The sequence below is a fragment of the Chrysochloris asiatica genome, unplaced genomic scaffold (genome assembly GCF_000296735.1).
Source record: "Chrysochloris asiatica unplaced genomic scaffold, ChrAsi1.0 scaffold00050, whole genome shotgun sequence".
Taxonomy (NCBI): Eukaryota; Metazoa; Chordata; class Mammalia; order Afrosoricida; family Chrysochloridae; genus Chrysochloris; species Chrysochloris asiatica.
The window spans coordinates 547,630-561,130 of record NW_006408568.1 but is presented as its reverse complement, the minus strand read 5'-3'; the positions used below and the strand labels follow the sequence as shown (position 1 = coordinate 561,130).

At 39.1% G+C, this 13,501-nt stretch overlaps 1 protein-coding gene across 1 annotated transcript in view; it reads right to left on the bottom strand.

Moving 5' to 3' along the window:
- The window catches only part of LPCAT3 (lysophosphatidylcholine acyltransferase 3), a 63,964-nt gene that overhangs the window by 23,232 nt on the left and 27,231 nt on the right, over positions 1 to 13,501 (bottom strand). The window lies entirely within an intron of this gene.

Genomic DNA, 13,501 nt, shown 5'->3' with positions numbered 1-13,501 from the left:
TGGTGTTACTGCTGCATTCTAAATTAAAAAAAAAAAAATGAAGGGCAGACTAAAGGCTGAGTCCTGTATTTAAGGGTGTGGAGGAATCCCTGGGTGGTGCAAACAGTGCTCAACTACTAGCTAATGTTAATGGTTCAAACCCACTCAGAGGTGACTCAGAAGACAGGCAATCTGCTTTTAAAAGGTCAGTCTTGAATACCCTAAAGAGCACAACAACCAAAGGAATGAAAGCAAAAGTAACTGAAATAAAACAGAAAAACAAGGTCAATCAGGATGCAATATCCTGAGAAAGGCAGGAGAATATTTCCGTTAAGAGTGAAGTTTAATGATATCAAATGTAAGGAGAATGAAGAAAAGGAAAATGTCATTGAATTTCCTTCCATGGACTTTGCAAGGCAGTAACTGATGGACAGAGAGACAGGATAGAAGCCAGCGCAGATGGGAATGAGAGGACAGAGGAAATGTAGACTGTGTGTGAAGACCATATATTCAAGAAGGTTGGCACATGGCTGTCTAAATATCGGCTGCTCAATCTGCAGCATTTAATGGCAGACATAGATGGAACAAGTATGGTGCATTCATTTTACTAGAATTTTTGCAGAAAAAACTTGAAAATAATTTAACTGGCAAGGAACTTACATTATAATAAAACAAATAGATGATACAAAATGGAATATGAAATTCTCCTGTATTTTAAAGATACAATACGAGGCTTCAATGACACCTCTGTCTTTAAACAGCCACTTTATGCTAACCAGCCACTTCTCAGGAGAAAGACGAGACTTTCTGCTCCTGCAAAGATTTACAGTCTTAGAAACCCTATACAGGGTTGCTATGAGTTGGAACTGACTCCATGGCACATAACCACCACTGTACCTTATACTACTTAATTCTCATGACAACTGTATGAAGGCAAGTAATAAGAACAGGTAGTCCCTGGTTTGTGACATATTCAGTTATGACAAACCATATTTACACCATCTGTTTTTTTTTTTTTTTTTGTGTGTGTGTGTGTACATCTATCTTTAGTAATATGCACTACCTACAATGGACTCCTGGTGTGGTGATGTAGGAAAAGCACTGGACTGTGAACCACAAGTCTGCATTTCAAACCACCAGCTGTTCCTCACAAGCCCTACACAGGGTCGTTAGGAGTTGGAACTGACTCGATGCACTTAACAACAACGCTATCGCATGTCATATGCTGATGTCCTCATATCTATAAATTTTATAAGCAACATTTCTAACCCCCAAAGACAATAAAGATTGGATTTACAAAGATACTGATGATAAAAGGCAGTAATAATGAAAAGTTACAAAAAAAGAAATGAAATATTTGACTTGTGCCAGAATGGACCTTAGTTGTAAATTGGGGACTACCTGTAATGTTACTGTCTTCATCTTATAGGTAAAGAAATAAAACAGTTATCTAGCTGTCTGTGCTGATTACTGCCACTAAGTGTTGAAGCTGGCTCTAACCCATGGATCTCTCCCCTAAATCCATACCTTAAACCACTGGTACAGGCTCTCAGCTTTCCCCTTTAACCTTCCTTCCCAACCACCCACATCTCTCTACTTCCTCTAGCTACTGTTCAATTCCATTTATTTTCTATGCAGTAAATCTCCTACTATCTTGGTCTAACTCACTGCCTCTATCTTCAACCTCTTTCTTAAACCTTCAGCAATCTGGTAACTACGCCCACAAGCCAGACCACTTCCCTGAGCATCATACCACCTCTCTTCTCTTGTTGAGAACTGGTTTAGATGGCCAGTGAGTTCCTTAAAGTAGCTTAACTCATCTCACACTCAAAATTCATGCTTATAGTTGCAGACAAAGGGGTATGGGATAGCCCCCTCCCCATAAACTGCCACTGAGTTGACTCTGACTCATAGTGACCGTACAGGTCAGAGTAGAACTGCCCAATATGTATCCATGTCTGGAAATCTTTACTGAATTAGACTGCCTCTTCTTTCTCCTGTGGAGCAGTTGGTGGGTTTGGATTATTGACTTTCCCGTTAGCAGGTCAATGCTTAACTCACCATACCACCAGAGCTCCTACAGGGAGTAACCAAACAACCTAAACCCACTGCCATCTAGTCGATTCTGACTCATAGCTACCCTGGGTAGGACTCCTGGGCCTGTAAATCTTTACAGGAGCAGGCAGTCTCCTCTGTTTTCACAGTAGATTTGCATTGCTGATGTTCAGGGTAGCAGCCCTAACTAAACATAACCCAGTACGCCACCATGGCTCCTTCCTACAGGGGATGTTGTTGTTGTTAAGTGCTGTGGAGTCAGTTCCAACTCATAGCGACTCTGTATAGGGTTTCTGAGGTTGTAAATCTTTGTAGAAGTAGAAAGTCTCATCTTTCACCTGTGGAGCTACTGGTGAGCTTGAACTGCCAACCTTGTGGTTTTCAGTCCAGTGCTTATCCTACAAAGCCACTGTTCTCCCCCACATGGGATTTGTTGTTAAGTGCTAGAGTTGGTTCTGACCCATAGCAACCCTGTACAGGGTTTTTGAGGAGTGGTTGGTGAGCTTGAACCACTGACTTTGAGGTTCAAACCGTTTTTTGCAGTCCAGTGCATTAACATACAGCACCACACCAAGACTCCTATAGGGGACAGAGATTAAAAAAAAAAAAGGCTACGTCTGTTATGGCTCTTAGGGATTATTTACTTGACTCTTATGAGTTTATAAATATTCTTATAAATATTTATAATTTTTTATAAATTATATAAATATTTATAATATTCTTCAGAATTTCTAGTTAAAGAAGAGGGCTGGAAAAACCTCATTTTCATCTTATCGATCTGGGTGTTGTAATTTTTTTTAGACTATAGAATATTGCCATCAATAATGAGCACTTTGCTTTGGACAATACTGGAAGGCCACTTTCATGGTAAATCAAATAGCTGCCTATTCTTTTAAACAAATTTCAGAAAGATTTCCCTAAGAATTGTAGGCTACAGTAAGAAATAGGTTTTCTTTGGAATATGGCTTATTTGTAGTGTATCTTCATAAAATACAGTCAAATTATATTTTTATCATTAAAATTTCTACTTTGAAGACCTGTCATTCAATATTTTCTTCTATTTTGTCACCAAAAAGGGCATTCCTTATGCTAGAAAAAAAGAAAGACAGAAATGGAAACAGAAAGAATAGTTAAGCCCTTTTTGACAGTGTCTATTTAAGAGTCTTATAGACCTACAAGGAAAACAGTTAATACCACTATTATTCACATTTACACACCAACCACTAAAGCCAGAAATGATGAAAACAAGTAATTCTACCAATTTCTTCAATCTGAAATTGATCAAACATGTAATCAAGATGTATTGATCATTATTGGTGGTTGGAATGTGAAGGATAGAAACAAAGAGGAAGGGTCAGTATTTGGAAAGTACGTTTTTAGTGATAGAAAGGATGCTGGCGAGATCTCATGATAGAATTTTGGAAGACCAGTAACTTCTTCATTGCTAATACCTTTTAAAAACAACATAAAAGGTGATTATACATATGGACCTCACCAGATGGAATATACACGAGTACAACTGGCTACATGTACATTGGGAAGAGATGGTGGAAAAACCCAATAAATCAGCCAAAACAAGACTGGGGCAGACTGTGGAACAGATCGTCAATTGTTCATATGCAAGTTCAGGCTGATACTGAAGAAAATTAAAACAAGTCATGAAAACCAAAATATGACTATAAACATATCCTTCCTGAATTAAGAGATCATCAAGAACAGATTTGATGCATTAAACACTAATGACTAAAAAGAAAGAAAAGACCAAACTGGGTGACAGAAAAGTCTCTGAAACCTGTTCTGTGTAGAGATGCTAAAGCAAATGGAAGAAATGAAGTCAAAGAGGTGAACAGAAAATTTCAAAGGGCAGCTTGAGAGGACAAAGTCAAGTATTATAAATGAAATTTGCAAAGACCTAGAGTTAGAAAATCAAAAGGGAAGAACATGCTCAGCATTTCTCAAACTGAGAGAACAGAAGAGAAAATTCAAGCTTCAATTAGCAATACTGAAGGACTCCATAGACAAAATACTGAATTCAGAAAGCATCAAAAGAAGATGGCCAGAAGAAGAAAGAAGAGGAAAAAAAGAGTAACCTGATACAATTTGATGAACTTGACCTACACCTATGGATGCAGTAGCTCAAGAGGAAACAAATCTTTACAGCAAGGCTCATTCCCATCCCCTCCACACAGAGTAGACAGGGATGGGCAACTTGGACATTGGATACCCAAAATGGAGGGTGGGGGGTGGGGGAACTACAAAGGCAAGAAGTGACTGGCTTACAAGCTTTCAAGAGAGAACCTAGAGCCAGGGGGCCAGGAGGAAGGCAAAATCTCCAGTGAGTAGTATCCAATCTGTCTAGGCGGAGCTGATGAAATGAAATGCAGTTGGGTCTCTTGTGATACAATGCTCTACCATCTCAAGAGGAAGCATATGATCATGCACCCATGGTACTGAAGGAAGAAGTCCAAGCTGCACTCGCTGAAGGCACTGGCAAAAAACAAGAGTCCAGGAATTGAAGGAATACATATTGAAATCTTTCAATAAACTGAAGCAGCACTGGAAATGCTCACTCATATACACCAAGCAATTTGGAAGACAGCTACTTGATGACCTGGAAGAGACCCAAATGTGTGCCCATTCCATAGAGAGGTCACCCAATGGAATGTAGAGTAATCATCAAACAATATCATTAATGTCATATGTAAGTAAAATTTTGCTGAAGATCATCCAAAAATGGCTACAACCATTTACTGACAGAGAACTTCCAGAGGTTCAAGCTGGATTCAGAAGAGTATGTGGAATGAAGGATAATCATTGCTGACATCAGATGGATCTTGGCTGAAAACAGAATACCAGAAAGATGTTTACCTGTGCTTTACTGACTACGCAAAGGCTTTCGACTGTGTGGACCATGACAAGCTATGGATAACATTGCAAAGAATGGGTATTCCAAAACTTGTACCTAGACCAAGAAATAGTCATTTGACAAGAACAAGGGGATACTGAATGGTTTAAAATCAGGAAAGATGTGCACCAGGGTTGTATTTTTTCACTGTATTTATTCAATCTGTGTGATGAGCAAATAAGCTGAGAAGATGGATTATATGAAGAACAGCGAGGCTTCAGAATTGGAGGAAGACTCATTAACAACCTGCAACATGCAGATGATATAATCTTGCTTGCTGGAAGCAAAGAGGACTTAAAATACATACTTACTGATGACGATTAAAGATCACAGCCTTTAGTATGGTTGCATCTCAATGTAAAGAAAATAAAAATACTCACAACTGGACCATAATATTAATATTATTTAATATTATGATAAGTGGAGAAAGGACTGAAGTTGTCAAAGACTGCATTTTGTTTGGATCCACAATTATTAGACATGGAAGCAACAGTCAAAATATCAAATGGCATATGGCATTAGGCAAATCTGCTGCATAAGACCTCTGTAAAGTGTTCAAGAGCAAAAATATCAACTTGAGGACTAATGTGTGTCTTACCTAAGTCATGATATGTCCAACTGCATCGCACACATGTAGAAGTTGGATAACGAATAAGGAAGATCGTAGAAGAATCAATGCATTTGATATGGTGCTCGAAAAGAATATTGAAATTACCATGAACTGCCAGAAGAACAAACAAATCTGTGTTGGAAGAAGTACAGTCAGAATGCTCCTTTTACAAGTAAGGATGGTGGGAATTCGTCTTTCATACACTGGGCGAGACATCATGCTTAGTAAAGTGGAAGGACAGCATAAAAAAAGAAGCCCTCCAATGAGATGGATTGACACAGTAGAAGCAGCAATAGACTCAAGCATAACAACAACTGTGAAAATGGCACAGAACTGGGAAGTGTTTCATTCTGTTGTGTATACGGTTGCTGAGTCAGAGTTGACTTGACAGCACCTAAGAACAACAAATTTAAGAGATGGGTGACTGATTAGGGATGGAATGCTTAGAACCTAGTTACTGACCCCTCTACCAACTGCAGGAGCCCTTGTAGATACAGCTTTTATGCAGGGATGAAGTTCACCTTTGGAATTTGTTCAGAACTGTCTTTTTGTTCCTATTCACTGTATTAAATCTTGCTGATAGTAAGGGCAGAGTGCCAGACACACCTTTCACACTCTAACAATCCTGCATACCACGGGATGAGTCATATGCTGAATTCATAGAATACAAATTTCTTAGAACTGAGGAAACCTTAGAAATCATTTACTTCAAACCCTGTATTAGACAGATAAGAATCTACATCATCCATTCTAATATTCTAGTCACGTGCCTTGGCAAGTGGCAGTAAACTGAGAGTCACTAATAACTAGCTGTGTGTTCTGTAAGAGGTACAGCTATATAATTCTCTGATTTTTTTATAACAATCTATACTACTTTAGCATGCATTTTTATGTTTGCTTTTCTTCCTACCTAAAAACATTTCAAACTTCATTTTAATGTTACATGTGATAGTTAATTTTTTGTGTCAGCTTGGCTTGGCCAAGATTTTTGGTGGTTAGCAGGTAAGATGTAGTTATCACCTCCATGATGAAATCAAATATGATGCAATCACCTCCATGGTGTGATCTGATGTAATTACTCTATGTGTTGTAAATCCACACTTTATGAGGCTAATGAGACCAGATGCAATCTACAAGGTTAGGTTGTATTTCAAGTCAATCTCATTTGAGATATAAAAGGAAAGAGAAGTGAACTGAACACAGGGACCTATTACCACTAAGATAGAAGAGCAGGGAGTGGAGTGTGCCCTTTGGACCTGGGGTCCCTGCACCGTGAAGCTCCTAGATCCATGAAAAGATTGATGCCAAAATGTATGGAGATCTCCAAGGAATCCTGGGCCTACAGATGCTAAAAGGAGACAAAGATCTCTTTCCACAGAACTGAGAAAGGGAAAGCCTTTCCCTAGAGCAGGCACTCTGAATTTGGGCTTTCCGCCTCCTAAACTGCGAGAGAATAAATTCCTGGTTGTTAAAGCCAGCCTGGTGTGGTATTTCTGTTATGGCGGCATTAGATAACTAAGACCCCAAGGTTAGGTGATCTCTCCTTTACTTTCTTTGTTACTCTAAGCTTTGGGACTTCTTCCCCACCCCTCCTACTGTGTAGTAAGAACTGCTGTTGTTAGGTGTCATCGTCGGTTCTGACTCATGCACAACAGGACACGTCCCAGTTCTGCGCATTCTCACAATTGTTACATTTGAGCCCATTGTTGCTGCAGCTGTGTCATTCTATCTTGTTGGGGTTTTTCCTCTTTTTCACTGACCCTTCACTTTACCAAGCATCATATCCTTCTCAAGGGGCTGATCCCCTGATAATATATCAGAAGGATGAGAGATGAAGTCTTGTCATCCTGGCTTCTAAGGAACATTCTGACTGTACTTCTTCCAATACAGTTCTTCTGGCAGTCCATGGTACTTTTAATATTCTTCTCCAATACCATAATTTAAATGCACTGATTCTTTTACGGTCTTTCTTATTCATTGTTCAACTTTCACATGTGTATGAGGCATCTGAAAATACCATGGTTTGGGTATTTTCCTCAAACTCACAGCTTTGTTCCTGAATACTGTAAAGAGGTCTTTTGCAGCAGATTTGTCTAATGCAATATATTGTTTGATTCCTTGACTGCTGCTTCCACAAGTGTTGATTGTGGATCTAACCAAAAAGTAAGAATATAGCAGTGTACTTCTAAAAGTTACCTTCAGCTAAATATCTTTAAAATTTTAACAACTGTGCTATATACAGGATTCAAGTGATCAAAAATGTCCTTTGGATAAAACAGAAAGACATTTTATTTTTTTGGAGATCTTGTTTTTTTTTTCAAATTTCTTTTTTGATGCCTTTATGAAGCCTCACTCTGATCTTTTACTGTTGCTTAATGTCCACCAATTAACCATTTCTACATGTACAATTCAGTGACACTGATTATATTCTCCAGGTTGTATGACCTTTCTCATCCTCCATTTAGAGTTACTCCCCCATTAATTATCAACTGACTGCCTCCTAAGTTTCCTACCTAATTTTTGAGTTGCTGCTGTCAATTTGCTCTTAAAGAAATACAGATCTCAAAATAGCATAACACACAAGGCTAAAATATTGCTTGGTGTTAAGAAAACTTCAGAGGACATTTTTTGGTCTAAGGTTTAAAGATAATCTCAGTGCAATAGTTTTGGGGGTTCACCTTGCCTCAGTGACTCCAGAAAGTCTGGTGGATGGGCATTTTAAAGGTAAACTAATGAATGGTTTCTACTTTTTAGAAAGAAATCTTAGAATGATTACATTTTTAGTCTTTGAATCCAATGAAAATTCTTTTAATTTCTCCATTTAATTGAGCAAAGCCTTCTTTAGCACAGTGCTAGTTATATACACCGTTTGGTGAAAAAGTTAGGCTACAACAAAAGGCTGACTTTGATGCCACTAATCCCCTTTGTGTCTATTCTTGAGAGAATGGCAGTCAGGAACTAAAATTAAAGCCAGGTCACAGGAATCAGATACTCCCAGGCTCTCATGAGCTTCTTAAGCCCAGGAGAAAGTTATAATCTACAAGTGCACCCGTAGCTGACACAGAGCAGTAACTAGGTTCCAAGCAGTAAGTGTCTAATCAGTTACCTACCACTTAAAGAGACTGTGCTAAGTAGAGTTTAACACTCATTCCTTTTTTCTGTATACTTCTTTTGGTAATCAGTGATAAGCCCTACAGAATATTTCAAGTCTGAAATACCTGATGGCAAAAGGGATGTCGTGAATATTATAGTTATGGGTAAACATCTGAATTACAGTTTTTTTAATATACTACTATTCAACTCTTGTAGTGTAGTGTTTACGAATCGGGCTGTGAGCCTTAAGGTCAGCAGTTTGAAACTACCAGCTGTTCCGAGGGAGAAAAATGAGGCTTTCTGCTCCCGTAAAGATTTACAGCCTCAGAAACCCTGTACAGGGTCACGATGAGTCGGAACCGACTCCATGGCACATAACCACCACCACCACTCAAAACCCAACCCACTGCTATTAAGTTGATTCCTACTCATGGTGATGTGGTATAGGGTTTCCAAGGCTGTAAATCTTTACAGGAGCAGAAAACATCATCTTTCTCCCAAGGAGCAGTTGGTGGGTTTGAACCACTGACCTTGTGATTAGCAGCCCAGTGCTTATCCTACAGTGCCACCAAAGCGCCTTTATTTTATTTAAATATTCTACAAAAAGCTATGGACTCAGAAGTTAAAGCCAAGAGAGACTATTGAATTCTTTCTTCATTTGAGTAAAACAGGGACAACAGATGTTCAGACTAACTTTGAGACATTTTATGACATCACAATGCCTTCTGGCAAAGATAAAACGACACTTTTGTTTGCTCCTAAGTGCATGATTGGACATATTGTCAGAGGAGGGACCAGTCCCTGGAGAAGGATATCATGTTTGGTAAGGTGGCGGGTCAGAGAAAAAGAGGAAGACCCCCCCAACAACATGGATTGGCTAAGTGGCGGCATCGATGGACTCAAGTGTGGCAACAATAGTGAGGTTGGCCCAGGATTGGGCAGTGTTTCGTTCTGCTGTGTATAAGGGCAGTATGAGTCAGTACCGACTCGATGGCACCTAACACCACCACCACCACTACCACCAAAGTGCATGATTACATTTTAATTCTTCATAGAGTAGTATACCATGTGGCAACTAGAGTATCTCTGAGCACTGTTGTCATAGTGATTGAGTAAGAGATTCAACTCTGCAGTATGGGCAAATGATTTGCATTCTTGGTACCTCAACTTCTCAGTCTGTGACACAGCAGGGTAAATACCAACCATATTCCGGCTGTTGTGCAGATTAAAAGAGAAAATATTTGCAAAAGCATCATACATGTACTTCCTTTAGGCCACTTTGCAAATAAGGGTGTGTAAGCATGTAAGCAGGAGTCCTGGTGTGGTGCTGTGGGTTAATGCGCTGGACTGCAAGGTCACTTTGAACCACAAGGTTGGCGGTTCAAGCTTACCAGCCGCTCCTCAGAAACCCTATACAGGATTCCTATGAATTGGAACGGACTCGGTGGCACTTAACAACAACAACAACAAGCATGTAAGCAAGTCTCTATCTACCTTCTTAAAACTTGAGTATTATTTTAAGTAGTGTTAAGATATAAAAGCTCACGTTCAAGTCTGTAACCCAAGTGTGGGAAATTTTAACTGAATTAAGCAAGTTTAAGGTACCCTGGTGGAGCATATGGTTAAGCACTCACTTGCTAACTGAAAGGGTGGGAGTTTGAACCCACCCAGCTGTCCTTGGGAGAAAGATCTAGCAATCTGTTCTTGTGAAGATGAAGCTTAGAAACTCCTATGGGAGGTTCTACCGTCACATGGGCTACTACGAATTGGAGTAGATTCTACAGCCCTTAACAACACCAACACAGCAAGTTCCAAAAATAAAGATCTATAAATTATACCCCATACTCCTAGGAAGAAGCAGATTCGTCATTAATTAAGATTTTGGTTTCAGGGCCCTTCCCTTGCACAGGTCCCTTCTAAGGGGGTGAGAGGGAGCTAGCAGCGTGTCCACATAATTACATATTCTTGTTAAAATTGTAAAAGTAGAATATTTTTGTACTGTTTTTCTCAAAGAAGGTCCAAATACTGTATAAGCTTCTGGACTCACAAAACCTGGATCCATTCCTGCTCCCAGGTTTAGAAAATACCAACCAGCACAACAAAACTGCGCAATCACCTGAAATTCTGTTGCTGCTGCCACTTGCAGAATTCTGTGGCTTTAGGATTTCATTCATGGTCTCCCCCAAATTGACATACTTTTGAAATAAACTATAATGGGAGTTCAAGGGTGGGGGCGGGGGCATTTGGTGGCCGTGGGATCCAGGCTGTCAGTTGCTGTGTGAGGTTGGAGGCTCGGTGGAGCTGGCAGGACTGTAACTGACAGGCATGGGCACAGGAACGAAACCTCAGAAGCCAAATTTGAAAAGAAGGGGCAAACTGACAGTCTGCATTCTGGAGTACACTGTCACCCCTATCTCACTGTGTGTGTGTAGTTAAGGGAATTGGCAGCACAGAATTTGTCTTCCTTTCTTATAAATATTTTTACCTAAAGAGTCAAAAAACCAAACTCACTGCTGTTGAGTCTATCCTGACTCAGTAACCCTATAGGACAAAGTAGAACTGCTCCACAGGGTTTCCATGGCTGTAAATCTTTACTGATAGACTGTCCTATCTTTCTCTCACAGAATGGGTGGTAGGTTTACACTGCCCACATTGAGATTAGCAGCTGAGTGCTTAACCACTGCATCATCAGGGTTCCACATTTTTACATACAATGGTTGAAATTTAATGAGCCTTATAAAAGACTGCATGAGACAAGGATAGCAAGCTAAAGCGATACATTTTAGACAACAGGGTGAAAGGATAACAGGTATCACCTACAAGGAAAGCTGAGGGAGGGAGGGGAAGAGTTCATCATCTATCTGAGTTACATGCTCTGTAAGATGAGCCAGGCACACTCAGGCCTCAATTCTCTACTTTAGCTCTCTGCCTTGTGTCCTACCCCACCCCCAGCTTGCTTCTTATCTTTCTTTTGCACCCTTTCTTTTATTGATAAATTTGACGTGCTTTCCCTTCTCTTTATGTTTGTTGGCTTGCATACTTTATGGTTGTTGTTGTTAAGAGCACTTAAGTCAGTTCTGACTCATAGTGACCCCATATAGGGTTTCTGAGGAGCAGCTGGTGGGTTTCAACTGCTGACCTTGTGGTTTGGAGTCCAATGATGATCCTACAGCACCACACAAGGAATCCATGCTTTCAAAAAATCCGATTTTACAAAAACTGTATCATAGCACTGGTTTTCAGTGGAGGAAAGGTCTTAAGTTTCTATTCTAACTAGATACTACTTGTATTGATTGCCCATGGGTTGCTCTTGCCAAGTGGTTAATTAGCTCCCCTTTCTCCAACTCTTTTAATGTTGTTGTTGTGTTAAGTACTGAGTAGATTCAGTCTCACAGTGACCCTTATAGGGTTTCCCAGGAATGACTGGTGAGCTTGAACCGCTGACCTTGTAGATCAAACAACCTTGCAGTCCAGTACATTAACCCACAGCACCACACCAGGATTCCTAACCCTCTTAAATATGTGTAGGATAGTTTCTCTCATGCATTTATGGCTGTCTAATCAAATCTTTGTAAATACAAACAAGGTAGGTGAGAATTATTTTTCTAAGCAGGTAGTTCAGCAATATAACAATAAACTCTTTCTTACCTAGCTACAACTCTAACAGGAGAAAAGGTTAACACCTATAACACCCTAACTGAATAGGGTGTATTGTTCTCTGTCTTAGTCATCTGTCTCATTTGTATGTGTGTGTATGCATGTGTGTAGAGCTCCTCAAAAGAAAACAAGAAAGAGGGAGGAGTTTGAAATTTCTGTAAATATTTTCCATCACCAATAGAAAACATAAAAAAATACATATACAAGAAATTTTAAAGTATCTTACCTGAATGTTTCCCCATGTATTTCTAATACAAAGTATACATTACTGTATATGTGTATTTATGCAATGAACTTTCTCATATACCTGAATATACTTGTAGTAATTTTTCTTTAAGAAAAGAAGAAATAAGTGAAAAATAGGCAAAGCATGAAAGTCAAACACTAGATTTTGCTAGTTGCCTAAGAACTAGAAACTGGATGAATAAAAAACATTTTGATTACTAAAATGAGAATTAAAAAATTTAAACGAGATTTTAGAAACAATGTAGTACAAAAAGCACTTTCTTGGTGAGGCTGTAAAATGGTGCAACTATTGTGGAAAACAGTAAGGCACTTCCTTTAAAAGTTTTTTTTGGTATGTTTGTTGTTGTTAAGTGCTAGAGTCATAGCTACCCTGTATAGAGTTTCCAAAAAAGTGGCTGGTGGGTGAATGGCAGACTGTGCAGTTAGTATTCCAGTGCTGGAGATCCGTGACACGAATAGATGTATATGCATCATGTTCAACACAGCATTATCCTCGACAGCAAAAAGATGGAAACAACCTCATAAATGGAAAGATGACTATACAAACTATGGCAATGCACACAATGGAATACTATGCAATTTTAAAGACTAATAGGAATCTATGAAAACATGGATGAGCTTGGAGGACATTATATATATAGACATATACCTGAGATGCTTATTTAAAATGCAGATTAAAAAAAAGGCATATTCCCAATTCCCAAAGGTAGAGAATGCCTTGGCATCGTACTCTGAGAAACAGTGCTACACAGAAGGTGTGGGGGACTAGTTTATACCACAGAATCCAACCGTCATCAAATTCAACAATACTAACACGTAATGCATCCAAAACATGTTTTCTGGCTAAGGATAATCAATGTTTTGACTAGTTATTTTTTCACTTCATTATTAGTAAATAGATTATCCTCTTACAGCTATTTTTCACAAAAAAGTTTTTTTAAAACAAAACACCTTAT